Raw genomic sequence first — 13,826 nt, forward strand, 5'->3', positions numbered from 1 at the left:
GTTAAAGTTTATGTTTGCATGTCATGAAAAGTTATTTTACGTAAAAGTATTTTTCACTGTTGCATGTGGTTTTATATGTATTACTTGCTATAAAGATTATGATGTGTTGAGTCTTTAGAGTCACTAGGTGTGATGGATGCAGGTGAGGTTGAGGGAGGCCTTGACCGATGATTTGACTGGACTGAAGGCGCACGCAACCCGAGGACCAACGCTACTATTTTCCGCATTAAGTTTTATGTTTTTTGATTTACGTTAAAGATTTTTAAGACTATTTATTTATGCTTTTTGAGAGATTTTTGAGAAGTTTAGTATGGGCTATACTTTTCAAATTTATTGCTTTTTAGGTTTGGTAAACATGCTACGATTATATTTTATGACCATTGCACTTGATTTTCAAAATGCTAGATGGTTGGTATTTTATTTTAAAAGGGTAAAATATTTTCTTGGAGTTTAAGTGAGTGGTCAAAATTTAGGGAAAAAAAAATTTCTAAGTACTTTTAAAGCAATAAAAAGGGCAGGACGTTTCAAATATTGCTTAAATTATGAATTTTAACTGTTTAAAGTTTTAAACACTAATTATGTATTTTAGTGAAATAATAACTTAATTTAGGACAGACATTATCTTGCATGAATGACCAATTTTTAAATTAAATTTACTAACATGTTAAGTTACAATTTCTTAAATAAAATAAGCCTAGTTTAAATTATCTCAATTGGTCACATATTTTAATTTTGGCTTTTAATTAAATTATTGGACATAAAAAAATTTATTTACTACTTAAGTCTAATTAATTAAATAAATCATTAAACCTTCTTTTACCTTAAAATAAATTATTCTTTGACTTAAATTAAATTTAAGAATACTTTCTTATCATTAAATTTTATCTTAATACTCCAACTCCAGTCCGGCCTCACTTACTAACCTGAAAAGATAAAAACTAAAATAATGCGAAAAATAAATAATAATAACTCAACCATTTTTAAAAGAATGAATTTAAATCCTCATGCATAAAAATCATTTTAGTTTAAATAATAGTAATTATGCATGGCTTATAAGTAGTCTGATTTAACGGGTTCTACAAAAAGTCCATACTTTATATCTTACTAAATATTTTAAAATAGTCAATAACATTTATCTGTTTTACTTTTCAATACAAATTTGACAATATCTTCGATTCGTAACCAGTTATCTGCTATACTTGACAAACATATTTTAACCGGACCTAATTACCTCAATTGGCTAAGGAACCTAAAAATAATCTTGAATTCGGAAAAGATAGCATATACACTGATTGAGTCGCCCTCTGTTGAGGCTCTGACTAGCTGCACTCCTGAGGAATTGCAGACTTACAAGGATTGGTATGACCATGACTTGAAAGCCAAGTGTTATATGCAGGCTTCTATGAATGATGAGCTGCAGAGGTGTTTTGAGGATGCAAAGAGTGCTGCTGACATTCATTTGCATCTCAAGGAGATCTTTGGTGAGCAGACTCGACCTCTTAGGCATGATACAGTCAAGGAGCTAATCACTTTACGCATGCGAGATGGGGCTTTGATCATGAGCATGGCCTAAAGTTGATTGGGCTTGTGGATAAGCTTGTTGGCATGGATCTTATGTTGCCTTCAGAGTTGACCACTGATGTGTTTCTCTTATCACTGCCGAGCTCATTTGATCCTTTTGTGGTGAATTTCAACATGAACAAGCTAGAGCCGACCCTTGAAAAGTTGGTGAATATGCTTGTTACGTTTGAGCCCTCAATCAAGAAAGAGAAGTCGGTTCTTTATGTGGGTTCTTCATCTGGTATGAAGACTGGTCCACATGGGAAGGGAAAGATGCGTTCTTTCCAACGTCCTAAGAAGAACGTGCCCTTGAAGAGGCAATCTCCGAGTCCCGCTATGGTAGCCACACCAGTTAAGGCTTACAAGACTGTTGACATCTGTCATCACTGCAAGAAGCCTGGACATTGGAGGCGTAACTGCAGAGAATATCTTGCCCATAAAGATTATGGAAATGGTATGTTCTATATCGAAGTAAACATTTCAATTAACTATACTTCTTGAGTATTAGATACCAGCTATGGCTCACATCTCTGTAATGAGTTGCAGGTGATGGGAAAAAGTAGGATACTAAGGGAAGGTGAGACCTTCTTGAGGCTGGGCAATGGAACAAGAGTTGCTTCCAAGGCTATTGGAGATGTTTACTTGCTTTTGAACAATGATTTTAAGTTAATTTTAAGAGATGTTTTGGCTGTACCTGAGTTGTTGAAAAACATTATTTCCATTTATATACTTGATAAAGATGGATATTCTTGTTTATTTAGCAAATGTTTTTTCATTATTTTCAAGAATGAATGTTTGATTGGGACTGGAGAACTTGTAAACGATCTCTACAACTTAAAATTGAAAGATATTCCACTAAACAATGTTGAAGCAATAACAACAACAAACAAGTGAAAACAAGATATTCTAAATTCGGCACAATTATGGCATGCTCGATTACGACATATTTCCTTAAGAAGGATGAACAAACTAGTTGGAGTAGGCATGTTTGATATGTCTGATATTAATTCTATCACGACTTGTGAATCCTGTCTGAAAGGAAAGATGACCAAAATTCCCTTTAAGGGCCATTTGGAGCGAGCCAAAGGGTTATTGGATTTGATCCATACCGATGTGTGCGGTCCGCTTAGCATCACCACTAAGCATGGACATGCCTACTTCATCACCTTTACCGATGCTTTTTCGAGGTATGGGTATGTGTATTTGATGAAATACAAATCTGAAGCCGTTGAAAGGTTCAAAGAATTCAAAAGTGAAGTAGACAAACAGTTGGGACGAAGCATCAAGTCACTTCGATCTGATCGAGGTGGTGAGTACTTGAGTGCCGAGTTCCAAAAGTATCTTAGGGAGAATGGGACTCTCTCGCAGTGGACTCCGCCTGCTACACCGCAGTTGAATGATATTTCAGAGCATCGTAACCGGACTTTGATGGACATAGTTCGATCTATGATGGGGTTCACGGAGTTGTCGCCATCCTTTTGGGGATATGCACTTGAAACAGCGACACTTTTGTTGAACAATGTCCATTCAAATACAGTTAATAAAACACCATATGAGATATGGATGGGTAAGCCTCCCAAATATTCTTATCTTTGAATATGGGGATGCCCTACTTATGTGAAGCAGGCAGTGGGAAATTAATTGGATAGTCGATCCATTTTATGTTATTTTGTGGTATATCCAAGGAATTCAGTTGGATATTATTTCTATCATCCCCAAGAAACAAATATGTTTGTTTCTACGAATGCAACCTTTTTGGAAAAGAAATTTCTATTGGATAGAAAAAAGGAGATGATAGAACTCGAAAAAATTCGAGAAACACCCACAATTGTAGAACCCACACCCGAAGAGCCAAGAGAGGAGATACAAGCTCCTAGAAGATCCGAGATAGTCTCGAGACCACCTATGAGGTATGATCTGCTTTTTGAAGAGGGTCATGATGAGCCTAACCATGAATGTGATCCATTGACCTTGAAGAAAGCGTTATCTGATGCCGATTCATTCAAATGGATTGAAGCTAAGGAATCTGATATGAATTCCATGCATTCGAACCAAATGTGGAATCTTGCGGATCCACCTGAGGGAACTGTTCCCATAGGGTATAAATGGATTTACAAGAGGAAACTTGGGGCGGATGAGATGGTATTGACCTTCAAGGCGCAATTGGTAGCAAAAGGATATACTCAAAGGCAAGGAGTTTACTTTGAGGAAACCTTTTCTTCAGTTGCAATGTTCAAGTCCATAAGGATATTGCTAGCCATAGCTACATGGTATGGCTATGAGATATGGCAGATGGATGTAAAAACATTCTTTCTTAATGGGGATTTTAAGAAAGAGATTTACATGTCTCAACCTGAAGAATTTACATCTATTGGAAGTGAGCATATGGTATGCAAACTTCAGAGATCTATTTATGGTCTAAAATAGGCATTTAGAAGTTGGAACCTCATATTCGATGGTATAATCAAAGAGTTTGGTTTTACCAAGAATCCTGAGGAATCCTGTGTGTATAAAAATGTCAGTGGGAGTGATGTGACATTCCTGGTGCTTTACGTTGATGACATTATACTCATAGAGAATGATGTAGGGATGTTGCAATCAACTAAAATATGGTTAGCGAGTCAGTTTTTGATGCAGGACTTGGGTGAAGCAACTTTTGTATTGAGAATACAGATCTATAGAGATAGATCAAGAAGGTTGCTTGGTCTCACTCAGTCCACATACATTGATACAATCGTGAAGCTGTTCTCGATGGATGAGTCCAAGAGAGGACATCTACTAATGTGTCATGGCGTGTCCCTATCCAAGTCTATGTCTCCCAAGAATGATACAGAGATAGCGGGATGACAAGCATTCCTTATGCATCTTCAATTGGTAGCATCATGTATGGGATGATATATACACGTCCTGACGTGGATTTTGTACTAATTGTAGTGAGTATATATCAATCGAACCCTGGTCTTCCACACTGGAAAGCTGTGAAAGACATCCTCAAGTATTTGAGAAGGACCAATAAGTTGTTCTTGGTCTATCGGGGTGGAGAACAGAAATTGGAAGGATATACCGACTCTAGCTTTCAAAGCGATATCGATGACTCAAAGTTAACCTCTAGGTTCGTATTCATGCTCCATGGTGTTTCTGTCTCTTGGAAGAGTTCCGAGCAAGACAGTACTGCGGATCGCACCACTGAGGCCGAATACATTGCTGCATCAGCTGCAGCAAAGGAGGCTGTTTGGATAAGGAATTTCGTCCAAGAGTTGGGCGTCATTCCTAATGGAGTTGCTCCTGCCCCGGTGTTTTTTGACAACACGGGAGCTATAGCTCAAGCAAAAGAGCCAAGGTCTCATCAGAAATCCAAACATGTATTGATATAGTACCACATCCTCCGAGAAATTGTGGAAAGAGGAGAAGTGTCGATTTCGTGGCTCTGCAAATAATGTTGCTTATCTACTAACTAAGCCTTTACCTGGACCATTATTCGAGAAGCATCGCGAATCGATGTGTTTGAAGCATATGGGTAGTTGGCTCTAGTGCAAGTGGGAGATTGTTAGAGTCGGTGTCCGTCGAGCCAAGTGTTAGCCGAGGGTTCATGTTGAAACTCTATGTGCAAACAATCTTTATTTCAATAATATTTGAAATTATTGTTTCGGCACATCTTTATCTATATATTCATGCTAGTTGCATAGATAAAGTCCTTGAATATACAAATAGTAGAAAGAATATGAGATGCTCATATGATGAGTGTCATGAAACTCATATTTGGAATATTATATGTTCTAAACAGTTCCTAGTCGATTCAGCCGCCGCTAAGAAGGATATAGGCCGCTCAAGTTTGAGACTAGTATCTGCGATGTGAGTACCATGTTTCATTGGTAGGAACATTGTGATGTCCAAGCATGCAGATAGGTGCTCCTTGTAGAGTGCACTAAGTGGTTCTCACTTATCGAGTGGAAACGTCCTAGTTTATGGTTGTACACCATTAGTCCTTATAACTCGGGACAACATTGAGACTCTATATGCTAGCATTGCACTTTGACTTGTTTACCGACTCTCATGGGGTCATCAGATGGCAAGGTAGGGTGTTCTGTCGTAACATATAGGAGTCGATGCATTGTAGTCGGGGATTCACCGCTTACCTTTAGGTATGGATATCCTATTTGTATGTAGTTTGAAATCTCTGATCAGAGTGTTCGTGGTAATTATGAAAGGGGTTTCTTAGATTACACCATCGATGAAACTACGACATGACACATAATATCGAATCTTTGGCAACTCTCGATATACCAATAGTTGTCGAATCGGTCGAGATATATGAGTTGAAGGGACCGTCCTTTACGCTAACTATAATTGAATGTTTCTTGCATGCACTATCATTTGATAACTAGGGAAGCATGCAAGCGATGCTGCTGGGCGTTAAAATGATTGATTGGGTACTATCAGACTTGAGTTCTGACGTTCTTATTATCAAGGAGTTGATAAGCAAGAATGAAGCAATTGGGGTATGCTCATATAAGGACATGTTTAGCGAATCACATGGAGGTGTCAACTCACGGCTAGTTGTATCAATGAACCATTGAGGGTTACACAAGTGCTAACTTTCTAGATCCCGTTGAGAAGTAAAATTAGTTCAATGTGTTGAACAACTTATAAAGGAGTTTATAAGCATAAAGAAAAATAGAAGTATGAATTCTAAAAGAAGAATGTAACTTTTAATTTGTGGAAGTGTTCCTAAATTAAAAGTTGACCAAATAAATAATGTATTTGAAAATTGTGATTTTCATAAACATTATTATGGATTAAATTAAATTAATTCAAGTGTTGAATTAATTAAACACTAGTGGGCCTTGTAAAGTCCAAATAATTAAATTAATTGAAGAATTAATTAAATCATATTGGGTCTTGTAGAGCCCAATATGAAATAATTATTCAACTAGTGGGTTTGAGTAAATTCAAGTAAGATTTAATTGGTCTCAAGTTTGTTTGAGACTTTTAAATTAAAGTTCATGGGCTTTGTAATTGTTACAAGCCCAAATAGAATTGCATGAATGGGAGGTGAAGGGTTGGATGCTACTTTTTCAATATCCAATGCATGGCATGCACATGCTCACTTCAACTTTTGCAAGCCCCGAGAAAAATTTCCCCCTTCTCTCCTCTCTCAAGTTGGCCGAAATTTTCACTCCCAAAACTCTCTCATTTTTGCTTCTTCAATTGTTGAAGATTGCATACTTTTCTCAAAGAAAAATCCTCTAATTTTTCTATTGCAAAATTTGAGAGGATCTTCCTTGTTGGTGGTGGGCTTGATTTTTGAGCAAGGAGTGCTCAAGGGAAGCTTGTAGATTGTCTACCCATTGAAGAGCTAAGATGTTTACAACTTAGTTGGAACTATCATCAATCCTTTGTGATTGATAGATATATTTCTAAACACATTATGAATGTCATTTTTGTGTTTTTGTTATTTGCTACACACACTAGTGGGTGCTCGGTTTTCCTCTTGTCAAAATATGATTTTTCGAAATTCCGTTGTGCATCCGAGCACCGTAACCGATCCTCTTTCAACAAACTCGTCCGGAGTTCATATTGTTGCATATATTTTTTATTCATAAAGAGAGTTCAAAAATCAATCTTAAAATTTCCCCGATTTTGTAATTTGGAGTACTCATATTACAAAACATAAATCGTTATATCTTGAGATGTAATTGTCACATATCATCAGCACTATGTGTGGAACGTCTTAAAAAGATAGAATCCAACTCTAGCCTCTAGGCTCGACTTTCTATCCCAGTCTTATTTCAACAGTTGTTGCAACATATCATACGACAACTTATGAACAATTTCAAGATTTGTACCTCATATATACCCGACAAATGATATGTAGTTTGTGGTGCTTTCGAATCTTTTCAAAACATGTAGAGAAATACAATTGAGGAAAAAAAAATTAGTTTCAAGATAAAAATTTTAGACTTCTTAAAGCTATAATTCAAGTAACACAGCAACAATTCATATATTTTCGGTTTCTGAAACAGTGCAAAGGTAGAAGCACATGCGGCTAGCTAGTGTGATTGGTTAAAGATCCCATTTTTAAGCATTAATAATTATGTGCAAAGAAAAATGAACCGAAAGGTAATAGACAAAAGAACAAAGTAAAAAACCAAAGTGGAAACCCCATAAAGAAGCCAAAGAAAACATGACTTCAGCAATGACAAAAGGAAAGGGAACAAAATTTTATCAGAAAGGAGCTTTTTAGTATAACTTTGGCCAAATAATGAACCAAATATCGCCATTATTTTAAAAAGTATTGCAAGTGGGAACATCATAACATATACATATACACACACACACAGAGAGAGAGAGTAATATTCACTTTGAATTAATGATTAAGTGTTTGAATGCATCTTAGCTTAGCTTTTCTTTTTAGCTAGATTGAGCAGTGAAAGATTCTATGTGGGCCTTTTAAATCTTTTTGCCCTCTTTCCTATAAATGGTTGCCATATATAATTCCATTACGATCAATGTCAACACACACACACACACACACACGTTGATTACTTATTTTTTTATTTTAATTATATATGTATATATAGTGAGGTCCTAAATATAAGGAGTTTCCCAAAAGTTGAGTCTATATTACTTGAACCGATAAAATAAATTACAAAAGTACTTCATATTTGATGGGACAAACATATTCTACTATTTTGATACATCAAAATTTGGAGTGTTATTTCTCAGATTCATCTGGATGGATTTTCTTTTATTTTTAAATATAAAAAATTAATAAAATTGGTAGTTTCCTTCTTCCTTTTCAGATGGGGTGAGGATTATTTATCCAAACCAAACCTAGCTAGTAACTAATTACACATCCCACACAGCCGGTAAGATTTAAACCCAAGTTTATAACTATCAAACAAATTTTCTAAATGACAATTAAACTTTTTATCCAAATCCCACTTTTCATTAAAATCGAAGATAGGCCTTAAGGTTTAATTTTTTCTCCTTGTGATTAATCAATGAAATTTTAAAGTTTCTGGCCATTTATATATAAGAGCATCACATAGTAACCAAATGAAGTCATGGAGTAATTTTAAGTTGTCTAAAACACCATTTATCTTATAAATAATTTCTTCTATTTATCTATGTTTCTGAAATTTTTAAATGATTATATCATCTGTGACATTAAAAAAAAACTGTTATAAAAATATTTTGTGACTTTTTATTTTAATATAATATCTAGAATTCACACAAATATTATTAAGCATATATTTTTTTTAATGTGTATGCATGCATCGCATGTCACAAGTTGCTAGTATATATGCGATGTATATATTTTTGGCATCTTGGGTTGTGGTTTGTGGATGCAATAACATTGAGTAGTAGGAGTGGTGGATGTTGCAGTTGTCGCAATAGTACTTGTTTATTCCAAACTTAAAGGAAAAGCAAATTTCTGGTAAAAAAAAAAGAGAATAAATTAAAAATTCTTTACTTCATGATCAGCACCATGTATTAATTATTAGTATCTTTTTCTACTATAGTTGTTGATCATGAGGTAAGAAAAGAGTCGAGGGAATCTATGATATTGGGACAGTACGTAGAAATCAAAGGTTGGCTCTTTTTCTCTCCATCTTTCCTTTTTGTTGTCGCCCCAGATTCTGTACATTGGAGTTCGATTCATTTGATTTAATGTTTCCTTTTTCTTCACCTTTACTATTAATGAAGCCTTTACACATGGTCTTCTCTGGTGAATATTGTGTGTTTCTTGGATACAAGCAGCACACGTCTCCTACCTGTTTCCGAGTATCAAAACTTGAGGCATGCAGTGGCGGACCCACCACCCAAACGACTTTTTTTTAGAAAAAAAAACTTTTTTATATATTAGTTTAATATTAGGTAATGAGATTCAATTTAAAAAATTAAAAATTCTATAATTTAAAATTTTAGTCGACATAAATTAATAATTTTTCCTACGCCACTAAATACATGTTGATTTCTCAGATAATCTCGATTGATTTCCCTCAACATAATTCATTACAAGAACATTAAAACGTTGTATTCTCTAATTCCAACTCTTCCTACTTTGACGTATAATGATGACGACGGGAAAATAAGCAAAAACATGCTAACTGAAATGTAAATAATACAAATTTGTTTTTGTATGTTCGGAGACTTGAATTACTCACTTGTCACCATTTTCTCCTTTTTCAGAAAGATTTAACTAAAAGATTTTGACAATTACAACACTTTGCAACTGCCCACTTTAGTCTGAAACTCTTAATATATCAGAAACTTAAACACGATAAGCAGTAAGACTTCATACTCTCAATTAAAATGATTTCTTAATAAAATTCTAAGCAAGAATTGATCTTTAATGATCAAATTACAAAGTATAAGCATGTGATTGATATTATCAGTTGGGCTTTCAAAAAAATTTGAACTCAAATAACTTTTCTCGGGCAGAAAGAAAATTGCAGTTCGGAATAGTGTTCTTAAGTAACCCTAACTGATCTATATATAGGCATTGCCTGCAACGACTGTCTTTTTGAATCAGGAAATCAGTTACCAATGCAGACGTCTGTGTGCCATGTCATCGTCCTTTTTACAAATAGTACACTATAGGTACTACGCATGGACTATGGACATTCAACAAACTAAAAAAGCTGCTACTCGAGATCTTATCTCATCATCATCTGGCCTCTACTTTTCAGGAATGATCATTAGATGTTCATAGAATGTCCATTGATTGGACTAACTGTTCCACTGAGGCATAACATTCTTATTAGTTGCTCTTCGATCAGCTCGGCTTTTGTCAACGACCCTTTATGTCTTCTTGACTTCTATTAGTTAACCTTTCTCATCGAATAATTGACTATCATTTTCACTTAGGCAACAGTAGGCCTATGATCAATAGTTTTTCTTCATAAATATATATACATATGAATGATCAGTTTTCTTTTGAATTTAGTTAGACTAGGCTCTATAATTATCTATTGAATCAGCAACCTTATTAATTCACCAAAACGTAGGTGTTCTAACAATTTTTCCTTTTTTGGTGAATGACAAAATTAAGCACTTCACAAAGTAACAATGAATTCAATTGATTGAAAGAAATATTTTGCAAAAAAAAAAAAAAAAACTGTAAAGCTGAAAATATAAAAAAATTTCTAGGCATTGCACTATCTTTTCTGATAATCATTATGTCCAGAGTGCTTGCTACTGGAATCATGTGTATTTTTTTGTTGATTAGTTAGCTTCGGCGGATCTTTATTACGAGCCTGACGGCTGGAGGATCCAGTTTTCCTCTGGCTTCCACTTATTTCCCCTTTTTTTCACACCATAAGGTGCTTTCAAGTTGGAAAATACAGTGGCCAACTAACTGCTAACTCCATCAATCTTCTCACTGAAATTTTCTTGAACTTCCTGAATCTTGGTGCAAATATGAAATTTTTTCATCTGAATCTGTTCACCAAGATGAGTAGCAATAACCATCTTCAAGGTCAGAGAATTCCTTGAACATCTTGTCTTTGAAATTGTGCAGAGACTCCTCAGTATTCAGGTGACCTCTTTTTAGAATTGTAGGAGTTGATGTAATGATGTCAAACTGGATTGAATTTTGTCTAGATTATTTCAATCAATAAGATCAAGATTTGGAGATGAAAGCTCGATCTTGGGAAATTCTTTTCCCATAACAAGAGTTAGATCAAGAGCCTGACTATTTGAGGGACTTGCCTGTTCTAACAACAACATTGCTTCGTTAGCCTGACTGAACACCTCTTCAATAGATATTATGTCCACATTCTGAATTGTTGGCTCAACAAGAAACACTTCTGGCACAACTTAATTGTTCTGCCATTTGTATTTGTGCTCGGTCTGACTGATGGGAAAAACAACAAACACTTCTTAAGCCACAACAGTTTCTTCCAGAGGGACTGCTGGTATGTCTGACACGAATTCTGGTAATGGCTCAACAAACTCATGCAGCACTCCAACACTAACTTCTTCAATGTCTGACTCTTCAACAACTCTATCACTAACAGCTCTTTCACCAACTTCTTGTGCAATCCTCATCACATCCAATTTGTGAACTATAGGAGATAAATATAGAATATTAATCAATGGTATATCATCATAATCAATATCCTCATGTTGTTGTGCAATACACTGTACAACCTCATCCACAGTTGCTAAAGATATCTCCCTAAGAGGTAGAGATATTGCAGCTTCTGATTCCATAGGAGGTGACGGTAAGGCTTTATGTGAAGATTGCATGATTTCTGGTTCAGGAACAGAAGAACTTGGAGCAATAGGGGCAGCTGAGACTTCAACATTTGTATCAATAGAAACCTCTGAGAGAGGTTCAAGAGCTGTGGAAAAAAGAACTTGAACTGCTTCTTTATCATCAAATTTAGAGCATGCTGCTCTAGTTGTTCGTTACCCCTTTCCACTATCTTCTCCTCTTGATTATCGGTTGGTTGCACCAATTCATGCTCATGATGCCATACTTTAACTTTCATCTATGGGCACAAAAATTCTATATCTAACTGATTGATGATATCAATGTCATCAAAGCTGTAGGGCATGAGGGATCACAGTTTTGACTTCTCTTACAACAAATCTTAGTCATTATCTTGATCTTCATGAGATCCATCGAGTAATATCTAATATGAATTTCTTCTCCAAATTTCTTGTGTCTTGATAAGCTTCAAGACATTTTTCTCTAGATGAATTTCCTTGAACACATCATTCTTCTTCTTCTTCAGCTTGGTTAGGTGATTGAAAGTTTCGATTTTCAACCAATCCTCAAAGATGTGAATTTCTTCATTTGCATACTAATTGAATTCTTCATTCAGTAAGTCTATTTGAGTCAGAGCAACATATATAGGCTCAGATTCATAAACCATCATATCTTTTCCTTTATTTTAGGCTGTTGAAAACTTTCATTCCGTTCATGAGAGATTGGACTAGATGAGATATCTAATTACAATTCCCTTAAGATGATGAGATGGAGGAGAAACTGGGAAATGAATAACTCCTGATGGTGCTAGGATAGTTGAAACATTTGCTTTGGAAGTCACTAGCTTGCTAACAACCTTCACATCAGTTTCCTTAGCAATGATAACACATTGATCTCTTTGTACTTGAGAAATAAGGACATTTACTATTAGTTTAAGCAACATTGGACTTGAAATTGCCTTTACTTTAGAAGTCCTAGGCTTCTTGTAAATAGGGGGACTGACAGCTTCTAAGTCGCTTGATTCAAGCACCAATTTTCTCATAGGCGTGGGTGATTGAGCCTTGCAGCACTTAGCGTCCTTCTTTGCAGCTTATTTTTCTTCCCCTCTCTTTTTTTCAGCCGAACTGAGGGAGATATATTAGAGAATGGCCCTTAGGCCTTTGAGTAATAACATTATGAGTATTCAATGTTTTGAATTTGTGTAGGGTCACTGGTTCATTAGAGGAACACTAGCTTATTCAAATTGATGACTGAGCGAAATTGCAAAGCCCGCTGACTGCCTCTCATAAGAAATCATTACCATCAATCTCTGAAATAGAATAGATGACATGTTGACCTGGATTCCACAATCAATATTAACCATAACAAGCAAATTCTCATTTGTGAAAGCATCAAACGATCCAGCCCTAGCCAATATTGTCTTGGCCATAACATCAGGAACGAGTTGATACTCCATATACATATCCTTCTTTTTCCATAAATTATTGAGAGGTTCTTCTGAGGCAGAAAATTTAATATTCATCTACTCTACTATGTTCTTGGGAACGGAGGAAAAGTTGATTAGTCCCTTAGTAGGCAATTATAACAGAGCTGAGAAGAAAATCTGTTCAAGCAGCAGGGTTTGCTCTCTGAGTGGCATCATAATCTTCCTGTCTGGTGTGATATTCCATAAAAATTCTTTAATTTTGTCACATATATATCGGTTGGAACATTTCATGTACAGAAGTACATGTCGAACCCATCACATGTACTAAATCATGAACCTCTACAATTGACTCCAAATATGACATATGAAGAAAGACTAGTCCAAATCTTGGTAAGGCAGGAAAGAAGACTCCGAAACAAAGTCATTCCAATGGTCAAGGTCAAGTGGCTGAATCACTCGAAAGAAGAAGCTACTTGGAAAACCGAGAGAGACTTGAAGAATCGCTATCCAGATCTATTTGGTAAGTTCTAAATTTCGAGGACGAAATTTTATTTAAGGGGGGGAGGAATTGTAAGGTCCAAAACTAAGACGACGTAATCCAACCACATGCAAATCTAG

This window comes from Primulina huaijiensis, chromosome 7, assembly GCF_012295235.1.
Source record: "Primulina huaijiensis isolate GDHJ02 chromosome 7, ASM1229523v2, whole genome shotgun sequence".
Classification (NCBI taxonomy): domain Eukaryota; kingdom Viridiplantae; phylum Streptophyta; class Magnoliopsida; order Lamiales; family Gesneriaceae; genus Primulina; species Primulina huaijiensis.